Source organism: Apteryx mantelli, chromosome 6 (genome assembly GCF_036417845.1).
Source record: "Apteryx mantelli isolate bAptMan1 chromosome 6, bAptMan1.hap1, whole genome shotgun sequence".
In the NCBI taxonomy this organism is placed as follows: domain Eukaryota; kingdom Metazoa; phylum Chordata; class Aves; order Apterygiformes; family Apterygidae; genus Apteryx; species Apteryx mantelli.
Window position 1 is genome coordinate 13,749,873 of NC_089983.1, and position 17,571 is coordinate 13,767,443.

General features: G+C 40.3%; 1 protein-coding gene across 5 annotated transcripts in view; it reads right to left on the bottom strand.

Annotated features, from left to right (window-relative positions):
- Positions 1 to 17,571, bottom strand: part of KLF7 (KLF transcription factor 7) — a 122,749-nt gene that overhangs the window by 26,558 nt on the left and 78,620 nt on the right. For 3 of the 5 annotated variants that reach the window (XM_067298807.1, XM_067298808.1, XM_067298805.1), the window contains exon 9: positions 16,836 to 16,895. The exons of the other annotated variants lie outside the window; for them this stretch is intronic. The gene's annotated coding sequence lies outside the window, so the exon portion shown is untranslated. The remainder of the gene's footprint in view (positions 1 to 16,835; positions 16,896 to 17,571) is intronic. 5 annotated transcript variants of the gene reach the window in all.

The window sequence follows — 17,571 nt, forward strand, 5'->3', positions numbered from 1 at the left end:
TGTAAGCCTTTAAATTTCATTTGTACGGTGTGCCTTTGGAAGCGTAAGAGACAGGAGAGGCCCATCTGGCCCATCTTTGTGATCTGGCTTTAAGCAAACAGGGTCTGACCATGAGCAAGTCATAGCTTTTTGCTGGCAAGAGGCAGCGGCAAAGGTCCCGGAGCAGCCAGGGGGGCCACCAGCAGCAGATGGCAGTGCCTGCTAAGGTGTGATGCCCACACACTCACCTTGCCAAAGCCAACCGCAGGGGCTGCCACCCAAGCATTTCCCAAAACTTGCCCATGACTGCAACCCTACAGAAACTCTGCTGGGCAGGGCCTCTTACCAGATTCAGAGATGGTGAGCAGCTTGGACGTCTAGAGCTAGAAAGAGGAGGGGAGTTTGGTTTTGCTGACCCTGGGTATATTTTGATGAAATCATTTGCAGCTACAAGATGCAACCAGGTGTGTCCCAAGTTTAATTAGCAGGTTTCTGTGGACTGGCTTAGTTGCTCATTATCTCCATTTGTTGTAATAACCACCAGCAGGCAGGGGATAAGGCCCCTGCACATTGCACCTAGGCAAGTGGATGAGGGAAGTTTTTGCCTCCAGCATTTCCAGCATTTAAGAATTGTAAAAGGGAAGAGGAAAGCTTTGCCAGAAAAAAAGGAAATATTTGGCAATAATCATTATTTAGGAGAATGTCTGCTGCTGTCAGCACAGTGATCGTCCTTGGGTTTATAGCTCCTGGTATCTGTCAGCAATGACTCACCTGCTTTGCACAGTAAAGCCACAAATGAAGGTTGTGTGGAAGCAATCTCTTACCCCCCAGAACAGACTTCCTGCAATGACTGTTTACAGCCCATTTTAGGAACTGTTATTGCATGAGCAAGCCACAACCCCCCAAAAAGCCAAGGCTGCAGGGAATTGGTCTTCATGAATGTTCCAAGAGGTCTACAGTTCACACACACAATTTTTTTACTTCTCTGTATCTTCTGGGCTTGTAGAACAGTTGCATATGTTTCACAAATGACTGCACAGAGGGTCTACTTTGTCAATCATATTTTGCAGAGGAAAATTTTAAAGAAAAACACGCTACGAATGTCTCTACTGAAACTCCCTTTACTTTATGATTCCATTGTCTGGCTTTGTCTCTCCTGTATTCCTTTGTTGCTTTCTCTTTGACTCCTGCCAGGTTTGGCTTTATGATGAAGTAGGGAAAAAGCCATGTTCTGACTTCTTTCATGTTAATAGAAGCACAGCATTATCCTACTCAAACAACAGTGTGACTTTTGATTTACTCATGGGTAAACACACCCCACTAAAAGATTTTTTATTCATTGATGTTTCTCCCCAATAATTTTACCGAGACACATGTCCCTGCCCTTTCTTCCTCACAGTTAAACACCCAAGTCATGCTTGTTCAAGTTATATAATTAGTATTGCAAAGGATTAATTACTTTTGGTCATTCAGGTTATTGAGTAAAAACAAGGGCATCCCAGTTTTGAGTAACAGTGTGCTATATTATCCTTGATACCATTTCTTCTTTAATGCAGAAATAAAGACTGTAGAAAGGGCCATCAAGTGATCTCATTCCATTTTATGCAAGGAGCTCCTCTCTGTTAATTTCTCCTCCATGCTATGTTAATTTGAGAGAGTCCTCAGGCTCCTAACAAGTTAGCAACGCTGCCCTCATTAAGGAATGTGAAGATGTCACCAGGGAACTATAGTATTAAATGAATAACACAATGTGTAGCCTCATTTCTTGGAGCATCACATGAGAGAAGATCCAAAAACTACAGTTTTGAGGGGAGTGTGGAAAACATCTCTGTCAGTTGACCTTTCTGGGAAAGCATTTGGGATGCAAGTTGCTATTTCCTGATAAATTACTTATGCTCCAAAACGCCACCCAGACATTATTCCTTTGTGCAGGTTCTATTGCAAGTGAAAAACCGAGACTGAGCCTGAATGAAAGTCAAATTTGAGCACCTTGGACTGCATATAAAAACTGGAACCAATCTCAGCTGGTACAAACCTACACAGAAACACAGAAAGACAGTCCCAGTGTGTTCCAGACATTATCATAGATGGAAATGTATTGATTTACGGCAGCAGAAGATAAAGCCATTTGTGTCTCAAATCCCTCTAGACAAAACTCCCCTTTTCCAAAGTAGACTGTGATCTACTTCAGACAAAAATGCCAAGCTCTGAATGGAAACCAAAGTGTCCTGAGCCAGTTTTGGGTTCCCTCAGCTTAGATCCTGAAGGTATTCATGGTCCTAGAAAGCTTTTGTCTCATTCCCTGCATTTTCATTTGGCTTCATCCAGGGATGAGTTTTCTTGACTAGGTGGGATGTCCAATTATACCATACACAAAAAAGACAACAGAGCCTATTGCTTTGACAGGACATGCTGTGCTCATGATTTCCTTCTACATAAACAGCTAGCCAAGGCTGCTTTATTTTCACTGCCATTAAGGTGAGAGGGGACCAATGATAAAGACAAAGAAACGGAGGATGTGATTGTGCATTAGAATTATCAAATTCAGGCACTTTTAATGAAAATCTTATCTAAGATGCATTTAATATTTCCTGTATCCTCCTTCCAACAAATTTCCTGTATCCTCCTTCCTTGTTGGTATAAAATATAAAAGAATAATTTGATGACAACCTGTCATCACTCGCTTCTGTCTGCCAAATCTCATGGTGTCTGTTTATGTGCATGGTAGGCATCCATAAAACCAGCTTCTCTTCTGAAAGTTGGCAAACAATATGATTGTGCTATTCACAAGGCATCCACTAGCAAGCAGAAAGAGCAAATGCAGTGTCATGCTCGCACCTTTTAATTCTCCTTAGTATATTGACTGCAAGATGCATCCCATCACAGCTGCCCTCTGCTGTGGGACAATAACTCAAATGAAGGCAATGTGATCTTGGGAGAGCTATTAGGGTTGCATAATACTGACTGTAATGGAAAAGTCCCTAGATGAGGCAGAACATTTGGGAAGATGATGGAAATTTATTGGGCTGAGGAAGATGTAAATAATGCCAGCTTTACCAGTGGGAAAGAGGAAACAGGTAGGTCACAGATGATTCTTAAAGTCTCTTTCCTAGCTTCAGTTTCTTCTGCATGAGTGTCTAAAAAAGACAGAGCTTGTTTTGCAAATGCAAGCTCTTCCTGTTCTCAAACACCCATACAGCTTTACTTGGGAGAGGGTTGAGGGGAAAAAGGATTAAAAATGGATGTTATTTAGCTCTGACTAGTGAGGCAAAGGGTGGAAGAAGGACTAGAACTAATGAGGGAGATACTGAGCACAAGCATATCCAGGCAGCAAGGAACACACCTTAGGCAGCACACTCTGTGATAATTAAGTGTAAATGTCTATTTGCCAGACTCACATAACAGAAGTTTCCATCCTTAGACAGCAGTACAGGCTTTTATGGTGCTTTACTACTAGTGCCAGGGTAGGTCAGTATTGGCCCAGCTGAGTTTAACAGGGACCCCCTATCCAATGCCATCCTCAAACACAAAAAGGTAATTCTGTATTTAATGTCTGTGTTCCTACCCTCTAAACACAAAACAGGGGCACTTGGATCTATGAGAAAGGCCATGTAGCTTTGCTCCAAATTGTCCCTTTTTATTTCAGTCACTATTTCTGCATATGTTTGCAGTTTTGCATTGTTTTTCCACATCTATCTCAGTGAGAAACAAAAGAAAAGGATTTCTTTTGTTCAGTTTTGAGGGGTTTTATACTTCAGCTTCTGCTTGAAAAATAGATCTTGCTTGGCATAAGCAGTATCCCTTGTGGCCAAACACGTGTGATATTGGAATTGTCTCCAAATTTCCTGTTGTTTGCTTCACCAATTACCTGTGACATTGACCTGAACCAATTAGGGTATGATTTTGAACAGGCTTAAAGGGATCATTACCTAGAGGTAGAAATCTGGGAAAGCCAATTCTGTGTCAGTTCACTAGGAATGATTATAAAAGGGTCATTCTCAGAGGTACCAAACCCTCCCACACCAGAAGAATATAATTCTATGGGAAAAATGATTGCACAAGAGTGCAGCAGACAAAATGCATTACTTGGCATTGCTCCCATCTCAGAGGCAGGTATCAAGCGACTTGTGCATGGAGAAATCTATCCAATTGTCTTTTGCCTGCTACCTACAGAATCCCATTAATTTGATAAACTCTTGTTAGTGCCTTAAATCCCTAAAACATTACCCAAGGATATTCTTAGCATCTGAGCAACCAGCAATCAATAATAGTCTTGGGAAGGGGCAAGAAGGGGAATAAGGGTTAATAGCAATTATTCATGGAAAGCAATCTAAACCATTTTTTAATTTAATTTGGAGTGCCAAATGTAAAGGATTCTTGAATGCTAAGGCCATTTTAATCATGCTGATCCTGTGTCTTATTGAGTAGGAACAGAGTATTACTCATTTTTGTGACCCTGAGTTATCAAGGACATGCTGGGCAAACAGCCAAGAAAATACAAGCTCAGTAATAATAATCTATACTTAAAGTTAACACGATGGCTATTACATGATGGTTGTGCTGATTGGAGGAAGGTTAGATCCTCCAGCTCTGGTAACTGCTTGACTTAGCACTTGTTTTAGTGCATGAGAAATGTTATAAAATAAAGCATATATCTTAGAAGGGGGAGAAAAGCCATGAAATACAAGCAGCAAAGAAATGGGAAGAGATAGCAGAATGATGGGGGTGGAAAAAAAGTGAATCCAAACACAGTTTGAACATGTTTGAGAAAAAAAAAAGGCAGTAAAATTCCCCTGGCTCCATCTGCACAGAGGACTGTCATTGTGTGTGCCAGGAGAACAGATCAAGAGATTGATAGGAACCCTGCTCTATTTAAAGGACATGGAAATGTGCAGAATCAAAGTAGTCAGAAATGACAAAAAAGGCCAAAGAAAGACTATCTGTCTCCTAGGATTGCTCTCTGGGGTACATTTCTGGGTGATTGTCTAGTTGAGTCATTAAAGTCTCAAACTCTCCTCTTCCATGTCCCTCCTCAAACTGGAGCTGTACTTGTAGCTTCAGTTTTTATCCTTTTCCAATGTGTGTGACTATGTGCAGCACAGGAAATACACATATACATATATGTGTGTGTGTGTGTACACACACACACATAAATTTATACTTTTTTGTTTAACAAAAACATGTCTTTAGCAATAGGCTTACTTTTCTTAGTTACTTCTTTGGATCCCATGGATTCTCAAGGATCCAGAGTTAATGGCTTGACAGCCACTGGCTTTATCCATTAATTATCTATCTTGGGCCCCTCATGCCACAGGGCCTGGAAAAGAGCAAGTTTCAGAAGCTGTCTCTTTCTTTAAACTGTATGGATAAGATGGTCCTGAAGCATTTTTCCAGCTGTAAGATGAGCATGCAATATATACCTGGTTTTGTTCAGGTCACAGGAACCTGATGCCATATCTATTGTATGTCTTCTTTATATCGGCAGAAGATTGAACTCTTTTGACTGTCTTCCAGGGAAAATCAGAAACTCCAGCTGAGTTCTGTTGCTTAAGTTAGGTCCTGAGACAAAGCTTGCTCTCACTCTGCCTCTACTCCATGCTCAGGAACACCCAGATTAGGCTGGTCAGTCCCACTGTTCCAGCTATGCTATTCTTCAGTGCTCTGCCAGGTGAAGGTCCTCTCAGATGCACTATGTTGATGCAAAAATGGCCAGATGTCTGAAAGAATAAGCCATTTACTCTCCAAATAGGCTAAAATGGCACTTTCCTAGACTGTAAACTTTCTGGGACAGAGACTATTTCACCTACCTGTACAATCAAATACAATGACATCTGCAGCAGAACTTTTCTAGAGTTTAATGTTCTTGAACAGCAAAAGTATTATCTTTTATGCACCTCAGCTGGTGCCACTTTGAGTGAGGTCAACACATGGCTATTGAAAGTCTCACTTTTAATAGCAAGAGAAACTAGTCAGCAAACACATGGGAACTGAAGGGAAAGAAAAACAACTTCCACGAGGGCACCTATCAAGATGAGGAGTAGAGCACAGAATGGACCCAGATCTGTTGGGTCTCAGTCTGGTGACTTACTCACTAGACTATACCATACAAGCTGAGCCACAGAGCTTTACAATGAAAAATGGCTTCAAAGGAATAGAAACTGTTTCTAAGCACAGGTCTGCTTTAAAAACATTGATTAGCTCTAGAATGCTATATGTTTTGTCTGTCATATTTCTCTTACATAGTATTTTTAGTAACGTAGCGTGGATTTCTCATTTTGCTATTACAGAGAAAAACCATGACAAGCACTTGCAAGCATCTTTAACAGGCACTCTAGTGAAATACACGCTGCTTAAAGGGCACTTTTTTTGGCAGAGACCTTAGAATTCTCCATAAGGTGCAGCAGGTTTTACTTAAAGGACTGAAAACAATTGTTGACATGGTGCTCCAGTGCTTCATAAAATTACCGACTCCATTTCCTCCTCAGCTTCAAGACACACAGAAACTTCAGAGAAACCCACCAGGAACATTAATATGATGATGTGCCAGAAATAGACTGCAGCAAGCCAGTGAGGAGTTCTGACCTCACAGAAAGCCTGAGTGTCTCAGAGGGCTCTTCACTAAATAGCAGCATTTTCCAAACACAAGAGTGGAAACAAAAGCTGCTTAAAGGGAAATCATCCTCTTTGTTGAGGAGTCACTTTTAAGTGATATGGAAAGGAAGACAATTTGCAAAATCACAATGTACCTCCAAGATGTAAAGATATATCAATATCGATAAATACATATATATTATGTCTAATGTATTTTTAGTAGAAAAGACTGCTGACTGTATTTAAAAGGCAATGTTAAACTTGCCATACAGACCACATTGAAGCTTGAAATTAGTCCAGCATGTCAGCAATGCCTCTGAAATTTCTAAGGTTTCTGTCACTGTGGTAGTTAGGTGGCAATGGGCTTAATCCTGCACTCACTGAAGTCCACAATAAAACTTCTTTTGCCCTTAGCAATGCTGGATCTGACCCTGTAAATTGTAACATGCTTGAGACTGGACCTTGATTTCTAGAACCTTTTTACCCAGTTTCTCACAGCAACTCGGGTTGGGAATTCTGTGGAGACCATTCACTTGAAAGATGCCCGAGAGAGACCTCTTTCATTCAGCAACAAATCCCTAGCTGCTCAGAAGAGCTATGCTGACAACCCACAGGAAGCCAAGCCATCTACTCCTTGGACAGCAGGCACCGTTGGCAACATGTGCCAATTTAGAAGAGAGGAAACAGCGAGGGAGGGGAAGCAGGACTCAGACAGTGCCCCTGAAAGTTTCCAAGCAGTTTAAAGAAGGGAATTGCTCTCTAGGTTAAATGCAGTTCCTGGCCTTTCATAACCAACTTGATAAATAAACTATTATCCTAAAACATTTCTATTGTGTTCTATGAATGATGGCACACTGTAATGATTGGGGAATACACTATATGCTGGAGTGTATAGTTATAATGCAACTTCTCAACAAAAATCAGCAGGCATGGGGGATAAAGGGCCTCCAAAAAATTCAGATCCATAGACATAAAGACTTTGGCTCTAACCATGTTGTATTTTTATCCTCTTTTCCTATGGAAATAAGGACTAAGAGTCTGCCTCTCAGCCTGTCCTTATTAACTCTCAAACCTACTGGCCAGCTTCAGCCAAATTGCCCATGTTAAAGTGGTCTCAGAAGTAAGAAGTTCCTACACACTTTGCAAAAAAAGTGGCTGTGTGGAGTACAGAAGCCCCACATTATTGTCTTCAAGAGGGAAAGGGATGAGCCATGAGGTCACTAATTATGTCTTCTTTGAAACAGGGCAGCGGGACTCTCTAATAGGAGGGCAGAGGAAACTGAGGGTGTTTTGTTGGTGTATTTATGATGAAAATTGAGAAGAGGGTTTTAGACTGTGTGTGGGCAGCAACACAATTCCAGAGGAAGCTAGATTTCACTAATTATGCTGCTTGGTTGTATTATTGTTTTCTGTGAAAATTATTAGAATTATTAGACATAGTTGACTCAGTTTGGATGATGAGAAAAAAAGCTCAGATGCTGAGAAGCCATGTAATACGTAGTCATCCACAATAAGAGCCAATATCAACATTTAATTTAAACAGCATGTTAATTAAAGTAATATAAATGCTGAAAGCCCTAGCAAATTGAGGAGGAATCTGCAGGTTGGTTAGTCAGAGCAAGAACTGCATCTACATAAATTGGTGTATATTTTTCGATGTACCTGAGCTCAGTCAAAGGTTGTTCCGAGAATTCCTTGACTGATCCTTTGCTACATTGGAAAAACCTCAACACCTTCTTATTTCAGTATAGCTTCCTATGGAAGAGCTAGCTCAGAATTAGTCACTCTCTAGAAACACACTTGAACAACTTTTTGTTTTGTAGGAGTATGCTTAAAACACCAGTACAAAGGCTTAGGCATAAAGCAAGCATCAGCCCTAAAGAGCCATGTCCTTCGTGTAGGAGAAGAGATCTCAGATGAGGCCAAGGAACAGAAACGAGGGAGTATAAGTCAAACAGGTGTTGTCCTCATGGAAGTGACTAAAGAGTCAGATTCTGTTCTCATTTCTGGCTTGAAAAGCAGGAGCAAGCCTGTAGAAATAGCAGGAGTTCTTCCAGCTTAAAGCCAATCTGGGAGTTAAATCTAGTTTCTCTATAAATTTAGCTGCTGCTAAAAAGAGGACTGTCTCACTCTTCAATTGTTAAAATACCACTTTGTTAAAAGCAAGCAGAAGGTGAGGCAAGGAGGGAGTTTTGCTCTGCAATTAGGAAGACCTATGTAAAAACATACCTCACATCTCCAGCAGGTGACAGGATGATAGTCTTGAACAAATTTTCTGTTGAGTAAGTGTCACAAGACTCAAGGGGACTAAAAATTCCCTTTCCTACAATGACTCAGGCTGGGATTTCCCCTAATTTTGTTATTAGCCTAGTTGCTATTTTTCTTCCTACACGTTTTGTTGCTTAGGAAATTGTTTGTCATAGAAAAACCCAAGGCCCAGTCCTGCCAGTGTGATGCCAAGTCACAAAATGCTGAATGCTCTTGCCTCCTGGGATCTGCCCTCACAGAAGGAACAGGCTTTGTTAGTACAGAGATGCCAGGAAAGTAATTTTCCAGGCACAGCCACTGTTTGCTCTCCAAAAGCCAGGTAGCGTGGATTTATATTTTACATTTTCAGGGCAGAAATTTCTGCAGCAGAACAATGTAACTGGGCAATGATTTATGGGACAGAGGGTTGGTTCCATGAAAGAGTCATGGCACACAGCAGCAATTTCCCCACTCCCTGCCATTTACGTTAGGACTGTACACAGTCCGAGAATAATTATACTTACAACCCTGTGTAAAAATAGGAACAAATTCAGGAATTCTTTTTCCCAGGGAGGTCCTGCCAAGTGTATTTGCACACAGTCTAGTTCAGCATGAATATAGTGCCTCAGAGTAAACCCTAGCTCTTCTGTCCCATTTTCCTCAGGAGGTCTCAATCTGCTTCATAAACACAGTCACCATTATTTCCTCTTTTCCCTTTACATTTTTGTCTTTACTCCCCATCCTCTGTCTTACAGATGGTGAAACTACAGCCAAGAAAATGGGCAATAATAAGAGGTACTGAAAATTCCTGGACCCTGGTCCAGTGTTCTAATGCATGGATACCACTCTAAAGAGAAACCAGTGTAAAATCCTGAGACTAGTAAAGAAACACTCTTTATGCAGACTAGAAAATGAGTCCTGCATTACGAGCCCTGTCTCTTGTTATATGCTGGTTTCTCAAAAGAACCAAATACATCATCTCTCAATGTGGTGTTGAAGCTCTTTAGTCTTCATCCCTCTTGAGAATTCCCATGCTTATTTCTAGGATTTCAGCCAATGGTTTAAGAACTCAACATTAAACCCCTGTGGTTCACATGATGAATGTGCCAATTTCTGGCCCATGTATTTAAAAAGAGATGTGTCATGAATTGGAGTCTGAGGGGCCGGAGAACTTTTTAAAAGACTTATTAAAAGACATACAGCATGCAAAAGCAGAGTACATTCAAAAATGGCTACTATACAAGATGACTCATAAGATGATAACACTGGTTTTGCTAGTAACAGCAAAGAAAAAAAAAATCCTGTCTTAGATCAAAAACACTCAGATGTGGAAGCCACATTCCTGGGGAAGATGTACGAAATGTTTTACCAGCCTTGTTTCCTAGTCTGAATAAAGCACCTGAGAAAGTAGATAATACCAGCGTATTCAATGGAAGTTGTAGGCAGTGAGGGGTAGGTTCTCATGTCTTGATCTTGCTCTCATTTCTAGACATTGACTAATCTCCCTTGGACTTTAAGGAAAGTAAGAATGACACAAATATTTAATTTCCTGCTCTCTCCTCCAATCTATTATTCCTATCTCTATTGCTACCTGCTGTTGGTCTTTTTAGTTCCCCTCTCCAGGAAGCCTGTTTGTGGCTGCTTATCTGTTGGCTTAGGCCAGGAGATCCATCTAGGTAGCCCTTTATTGCTGGATACCTTTATATAACATCTGCTTACTGTCCAATGGTATCTTTAGAACAGCTGACACTTTTATTGATCTAGTTGAAGTGTGTACTAAATGACAGATTATTAACGCCCTTTCAAAATTATTCCCCTTCCACCGACAGAGAGGAGGACACAAGGTGAGCTGTATGTCAACCAAAATATATGATCAAGAAAGAAAGAACAAAGAGGCAGAGGCACTTTCCCACAAGAAGAAAGCTTGTAAGGTTACATTTTAAAGATGGTAATATGTGTTCCATCATGGAGTGACAACCTGGGGTTGAAGACTCCCAGGGAGGATGGGAATATGTATCTTGGGGTCATGACCATCCCACCCTTCCTTTATTGCTATGGTGGGAGGATTTATGTATTAATTTATATTGCTGTAACTCTTAAGAGCACTACCAAGAGGTCAGGGCCGTGTTGGACAAGGCACAATAGCGACATTTAACACAAAGACAGTGCCTCTTTTGCAGTACAGATACCTTACCACCTAGACAGTACCCAGCATGAGGATAAAATGATGCATAATGGGGAGACAGATGGAGGAAAGCAAGAGCTGAGCCAGGACACTTGAGCCACAGGCAGAGCCATTGGGTCATGCTGGCTGAGGGTGTGAAAAGAACTTCACTTTGGGTGCTCTCCTGCCTCTGCTACAGACAGCAGCAATCATACAATTCACCCAGTAGGAGTTCAGGAGCCCACAGACAGCTGCCTGGAGTCCCCAGTACAATCCACTTACCTCCATCAAGTACAGGCACTCTAATCCTCCTTGATTTCAACACAAACAAGAACAGCACAGCCAGATTTGTAACTCAGGTCTCTGGGCTCAGGCTCCTGAACTTAAGCCCTCTTCTGCCACTCCCCCTGCTAGCCCAGCTGAGAACACTTCACATCCCTTTTCTCCCCACTGCTTTGCTTTGTAAACCTCTTGTGTCTCATCTCTTTTGATAATAAACTACCCAGTGTCATGGTCTGTATATACAGTGCAAAGCATGGAATTCACCAGATCCCTGCTTGGAGACCCTATGCTTTACTAAAATCCAAATGGAGCCATAGGAACCACAGGGCAAAGAGAAACAACTCCACAAGGTTATGGGGAGAATAAAAAGGGCCAAATTTACCTGTGTACTATTAGCTGCAGCTGCTGCTATGAGGAAAGGGGCAGCAAAACCTGTGGTAGTAGCTAGCAGGAGTGTCTGTGGTGAGGGAAGGAGCTGGTAATTGTGGTTGTTGGTAAGCTGCAAGGATCAGTATATCTCACAGCAGCATTCCCTTTCTATTCACTTTAGCTTCTTGTTTGATGGTTTCTAGTTTTTCTCTTTGTTTTTTAATCAAAAAGAAAGAGCCTGAATGGGGGCTATTTCTGAGTGCCCAATGCTTTATCTGGGAAAGCTGGGGAAATACAGTGTCATCTCCACATTGCCTGAATGGCATAAAAGACATCACAGACCTTACATAGGCTCTTGTATCCCTGTGGCTTCTTACTGTAGGGTTAAGTCCAGTCTTTTTAAAAATGGAGGAGAACTAAGCTTGTATTAGAAGTGCCTGTGGGCTTTTGAATTGGTTTATAAAAATAGCTGCCTCAAGAAGAAAAAGAAGAAAAAGAGAAATCTGAAAAACAAATTCAACACCAAATAGTTTCTAGTGTGCCCATCTATTTCAACTAGTGTGATATTAATAGAACACACAACAGCAGGGAGTGGGAAAATAAATGTATTTTCACTCACATAAAGGGACTAAGTGACTCACAAATGCAAAAATAAATAAATGGCTCCCCATGATAATCTGAAACTATATTATACCCACTGAAACAACTCAGCTCCTTAACTGTAACCTAACATGTTAAATTCAATCAGTTTTATTTGAGGCCATGGACAGATTGAGTGATCAATCTCTATTACCCTGGGCTTTTTTTTTTTTTTTTTAATCTCATCTTTACAGTGCCATTTTTCTTCTCACTAGACATTTCAGTTCATTTCCCTGAGCCTTCTTCAGCCTAATAGCTGGATTTTGGACTTACAGAAAAAAAATAGCTCTCAAACTTCCAGAGGTAAGTGACCAAGTAAGTGTACACTGTGTATGAGAGAGGGAAATGTAGCAAAAAAAAATTAAAATAGGAGACTGTTACAATTGCATGTGTTGCACTCAGTGAATAAAAGTTACATATTCTAGTTTCATAATAGAGATGTTCAGGATCAAACAGGTGCTGGCTTCAGATGTAAAAATCAAGAGGCGGGTTTTTTTGGTCTTGTATAATCAGCAAACAGGTATTCCCCCAGAGAAATGGAATGAGGACATAGCAATTAACTCTCCCCTTCCTGAAATCGGAGTGCTAATCACATCCTTAGCAACTGCATGGTCACTACAGTACCAACACTGTCTTTTGCGCAAATCTTTTCTGATTCATTCTCCTGGTAACTTTGGTGATGGTCAGAGCAGAGGTTACATACACTTGCTGACACTGTGCTGAATGATTCCATCAATCTCCATTCTGCAAAACTGAACTCTGTTGCAAATGAAAATCAGCTGGGAGGTTAGAAAGGAAGCCAGTAAGTGTGCAGAGAATCTATGCTATTTGCTTTTTAGAAGCACTGTGCAAATGACAAACACAATGCTTCACTACAGCCTCTCTGCTCTAATAGTCTTAAATGTGAGGCTAATGAACTTTATCTTTCAACTCCATTGAACCTCATTATACTGTAAATACCCTTTGTGTAACATGTTCTTGTGACTCAGCTGCCAAAACCAACAATGATGTTATCAGAAAAGAAAGAAAAGAAAAAGCTATGGTCTTAAAAACAAGCCAACCAGATTCATCTTTCCACAGCAAATATTTGTCCTGGGAGAAGCAGTGACAAATTATAGAGGCTATAATGGAAAAAATGCTAGATGTTGAGACATTTGTGAATACTAAGAGAATCAGAAAACAGTGTACAAGAAAACGGACTAAAAATCTCTTCCTGATGGAGTTGCTGAGAGCAGACTGTGAATCCCATCTGTAAGAAGTTCTATCCCACGCATCACATAAATGAAAACTGGAACTGGCTTTTATTCACCAAACATTTGGGGTTAGAGTAACTGATCTCCTCTAATTACTTTGAGTGCTCTGGCAACACAGAAGAGCTGGGAGTTCCAGTCTTCACTATGTGAAGGGGAGCAAGCGACTTCTTTGCCTTGCTGGTGGTGTGAAATGGCTGAGGAGAATTAAGCCAAGACCCTAGCCCTTTATTTTCAAATGTCAGTGTTTTGGTCCACGGAAAGGCTAATCTTAGCATTAGTCAAGCCAAGAGAAGGAAATAAGAGTTTGCAGGAGGAAAATAGCTGTCATCTAATCAAAGTATATGAAGTCTATTTCAAGGACACAATGCAGTTAATGGGAATAGGAGGAAACATTCCCTTGGGGTGGATTTTCAATATCTTCTCAGCTTCAGGGTTACTTCCTCTGGCAAAGCTGGTGCCGATCATTTCTGGAGGCAGGACAGCAGACTAGGTGGATGCTGCATGCATACAGTGTGACAATGCTATTTTCAGATGAGGGAAATAACATCAAAATGGAAGGTACAGATACTGGGGGGTCAGCTGGAGTGACAGGTTTAAGTGGTACTGACTGAGAAGCAGATAAATGTATGGCTTCAGAAAGATATGCAGAGTGGACTTTTTCAGTAAAGTCAGCATTTATTATATATTTCTAATTGGAGGACCTCAATTCTCCATTTTCCTAATTGATTCCTGTAACAAAGATGCCCTGAGTGCTGTATACTGCTCACTGATTGCTGGGCAAACATTATTGGAGTGTCAATATTTGCTTTTTCCTAGAGCTATCATTGTTTGAGAGGGTATAAGTCATTTGGGATAATGCTCTAGTAGTGTTGTATTAAACACACATGGAAAGCATCTGGTATGCTCAGTCTGCATTTTTTTCACTCCCCCCCCCCAATGAAAACAACTGCAAGTTAGTTGATAAAGCCAAAAGCCAAGGTATTAAGGTATTTCAAAGGAACACGATTTCTACTTACCTGATTGCTATCACCTTACCAGGGCCTTAGGTTCAGAAAAAAGTGAGAAGTCTGAATTTTCACCAATTTTGCATTTCCACTGCTTGTCTATATAACCATGTGTTCCCCTATCTCCCCAGCTCCTTCTATCCTCACTTCTGATGCTTTGTCTTCAACAAGAAGGCAACACCTTTATTACAGAGATTTTCCTTTATATGTTCATGCAACACTTGGCATAATTGGCACTCTGCCCCTAATTAGTTCTTCTTGGTGCTACTGTAACACAAACAAATCAGTAAATCATAAACATATACTATGTTTTTATGCAAGAAGTGAAGGTCATATTTCTTGAATGGGTAAAATGAAGCCTGACTGCATGCCTGGACTGAATGAGAAGAACAGTAGATGGAGGTTTCTTGTTAACCAAGAAGGAGAAATTATTTTCAGCTCTAGCCAATATATAATGAAGCTGTCCAATTCTTCCAGGGGCTTGTCTTTTCAAATACCACATAGATTTTCTCTGTAGTCCAAGAGCTTGAGCAATAATCAGCACAGTGGAGCTGAAAATATCCCCATGACTGCAAGTTTGATCAACTTACCCAAAGCCCTGACCCCAAACTTAATGAAAAGTACTGCTCAGGATTTATGTGAAATTTATAGTACACACAATTATTTTTGACAGGCTAACTGGGATGCATGGCTACAGAATAATATTTCAGATGATCCTGTTGATCACTTGGTCAGTCAACATATATGTAATTGCATTTTATATAAAACTGTCCCCAGGTAGACAGAAGATCACTACGGTTTCTGGTAGTGAAATGCCTGGGGGGGGGGTCTCCTACTGTACTTGGAAGAAAGACAGAAATAAAGTGTTTTGCAAAAAACAAATGCTATGGTCTTGGTCCCCGGCATTGGTCAAGACATTGGTTGGAGGTTGACCATCTATTTCACATCTAGAGATCCATACCATAGGACCAGAAATTTTGAAAGGAGAGCTCTATTACAATAGTTGTTTTTCTGTAACTTTCAGTGTTTTTGCTTCATCCCGTCCTATAATCAGGATAGAATTTGGCCTTGTATATACAAAAATACACCTTTCAAGAGGTGTTTAAGTTAGGTGATTATTCTTGTGCAAGCCAACTGGGAAAGCATCTAAATCTAAAATGCATTTCTTTTTACATGTGCAGAAATTTGGTTTCATGAACAGGAACTCTACATGTAACAGTGGACCAAAAAATCGACATCAGTATCTGAGAAGAGATTTTTGCCTGTCCTGCACTAGAATTTATATTTATATGAAACACTACCAAGACCCCGTTGAACAGGAATATGTCTTGTCGTTAAACTGTATAATCCTTTTCCTTTCTGCATAATCCTAAAAGGGTGAGAATCTCTCACAGCTCCAATTGCAGAGTATAGGTTCAAATATAACAGCTCATGTTTTTAGCTCTCTGGACATTCTTGGGACATTCCCCAATGGATCAGCTATTTTAGTGGCCATCACTACAACACAAAGCTCCTTGATTCATCTTTTTTCACTTCTGATGAAACTTCCTCTATCACAGAGCAGAGCTAATGGTCCAGATTTAATCAACAAAAGCATTTACATTTCACAATAATGAAAGCCACTCAGCTGGTAACTTGTTAATTAGTTCTCAAGCATTCTTTCTTTCAGCCTTTATCCTCCTGTGCTGCAGCTGACAATGCTTCCAATAGCAAGGGAGGTAACTTGAGCAAATGTTATCTTTGAGTCCTGTCTTGCCCTAAGGCTCACTTTACATCAATCTGTTGATTTCAGGAGAACTACTCCTGATTTTCCTGGGGGTAAATGTCTTAATGTATCACACTATCCCTAATAAGCTTTTTGCCTTTTGTTTTTGAATGATGAATGTCTGTGAAGCAATTACATGCCTGAAATTAAGGTCCTCTTACCCTTTATTTTTTAAACACGCTATTCTTGAACTCTGGAGTTCCTAATATTTGGGGTCAGATTCTCATTTATAGGAAAGCTATTTATACCTCTTGATAATTTAATGCACTTTGTTCTTGATTCCAACATGAAGGCCCTTTTACTCAAGGCAATACAAAGATGCCAGAATATAAAGAACTTGTTCATTAATCATTTTTTCTTAGCACCCAGATACTTGCAAGTGAGGATGAATGTAAAGAACGAGGATTTCTTCCTAATTTATGCCACTGTGCTTGTAAAATCAGAAATATAAATGCTAGCTCTCATGGTCTTCCCCAACAGATCGCTTAACAACTGCAGAACTCCAACAACTAGTCCCCTGTTCAGGATATGGTTCAACTGACCTGCTGGCAATCAGCTCCTCCAAAGCCTAGGCTGTTTTTGTCCTGTGATTATCAATTCTCCTGTCAGAGAGAACAGACAAGATCTTAAATAAAAGAAGACATTTTATGAAATAAAATCAGGATGTTCTATTCAGCATATAATTTCCTCCTATATCCTAATTTTGCAAAGCACATAAGTGTGTGCTTACCTTTAAGCACACGATTAAAGATCTCTTTGAAAATAGGAAGTCTTTCCTGAACTGTGAGCTCTCTTCTCTCCTGCAGTTCTGGGGGTTGGGGGAAGTCTTTCTCTCTCTCTTTCTTTCTTTCTTTTTTTTTTTCCCCTGTCACATGCAATGCATCTTTGCAAAGTTTTTCTCTTTCCTAAATACGGTAGGTGGGTGAGGGACTGTAGGAGGCAATTTATTTCAATAATAATATGGGGGAATAGGTTTTAAAAATAGCACCACATTCCCAACTTTTTAAGAGGAATTTGTATTTCTGAATCATTTCAATTTCACTGGAAGCCTGAGGGCTAAGTATACATAAGACTGAACCTGGCTTTTTATTAATGTTTGTCTTCTGTAAATAAACTAGTTATGTTTTTGAAAGCTATAAATTAGCATCAAGGAGCCTCATAAATAGCAAGTAAAACAAAACAAAACGAAGAAGAAAGAAAACTGCCATGGAAAACTTTATCCTTCCTAAGTCTTCTGAGCATTTTTTGAACACCAGCTTAATTTTGTGTGCGTGTGTA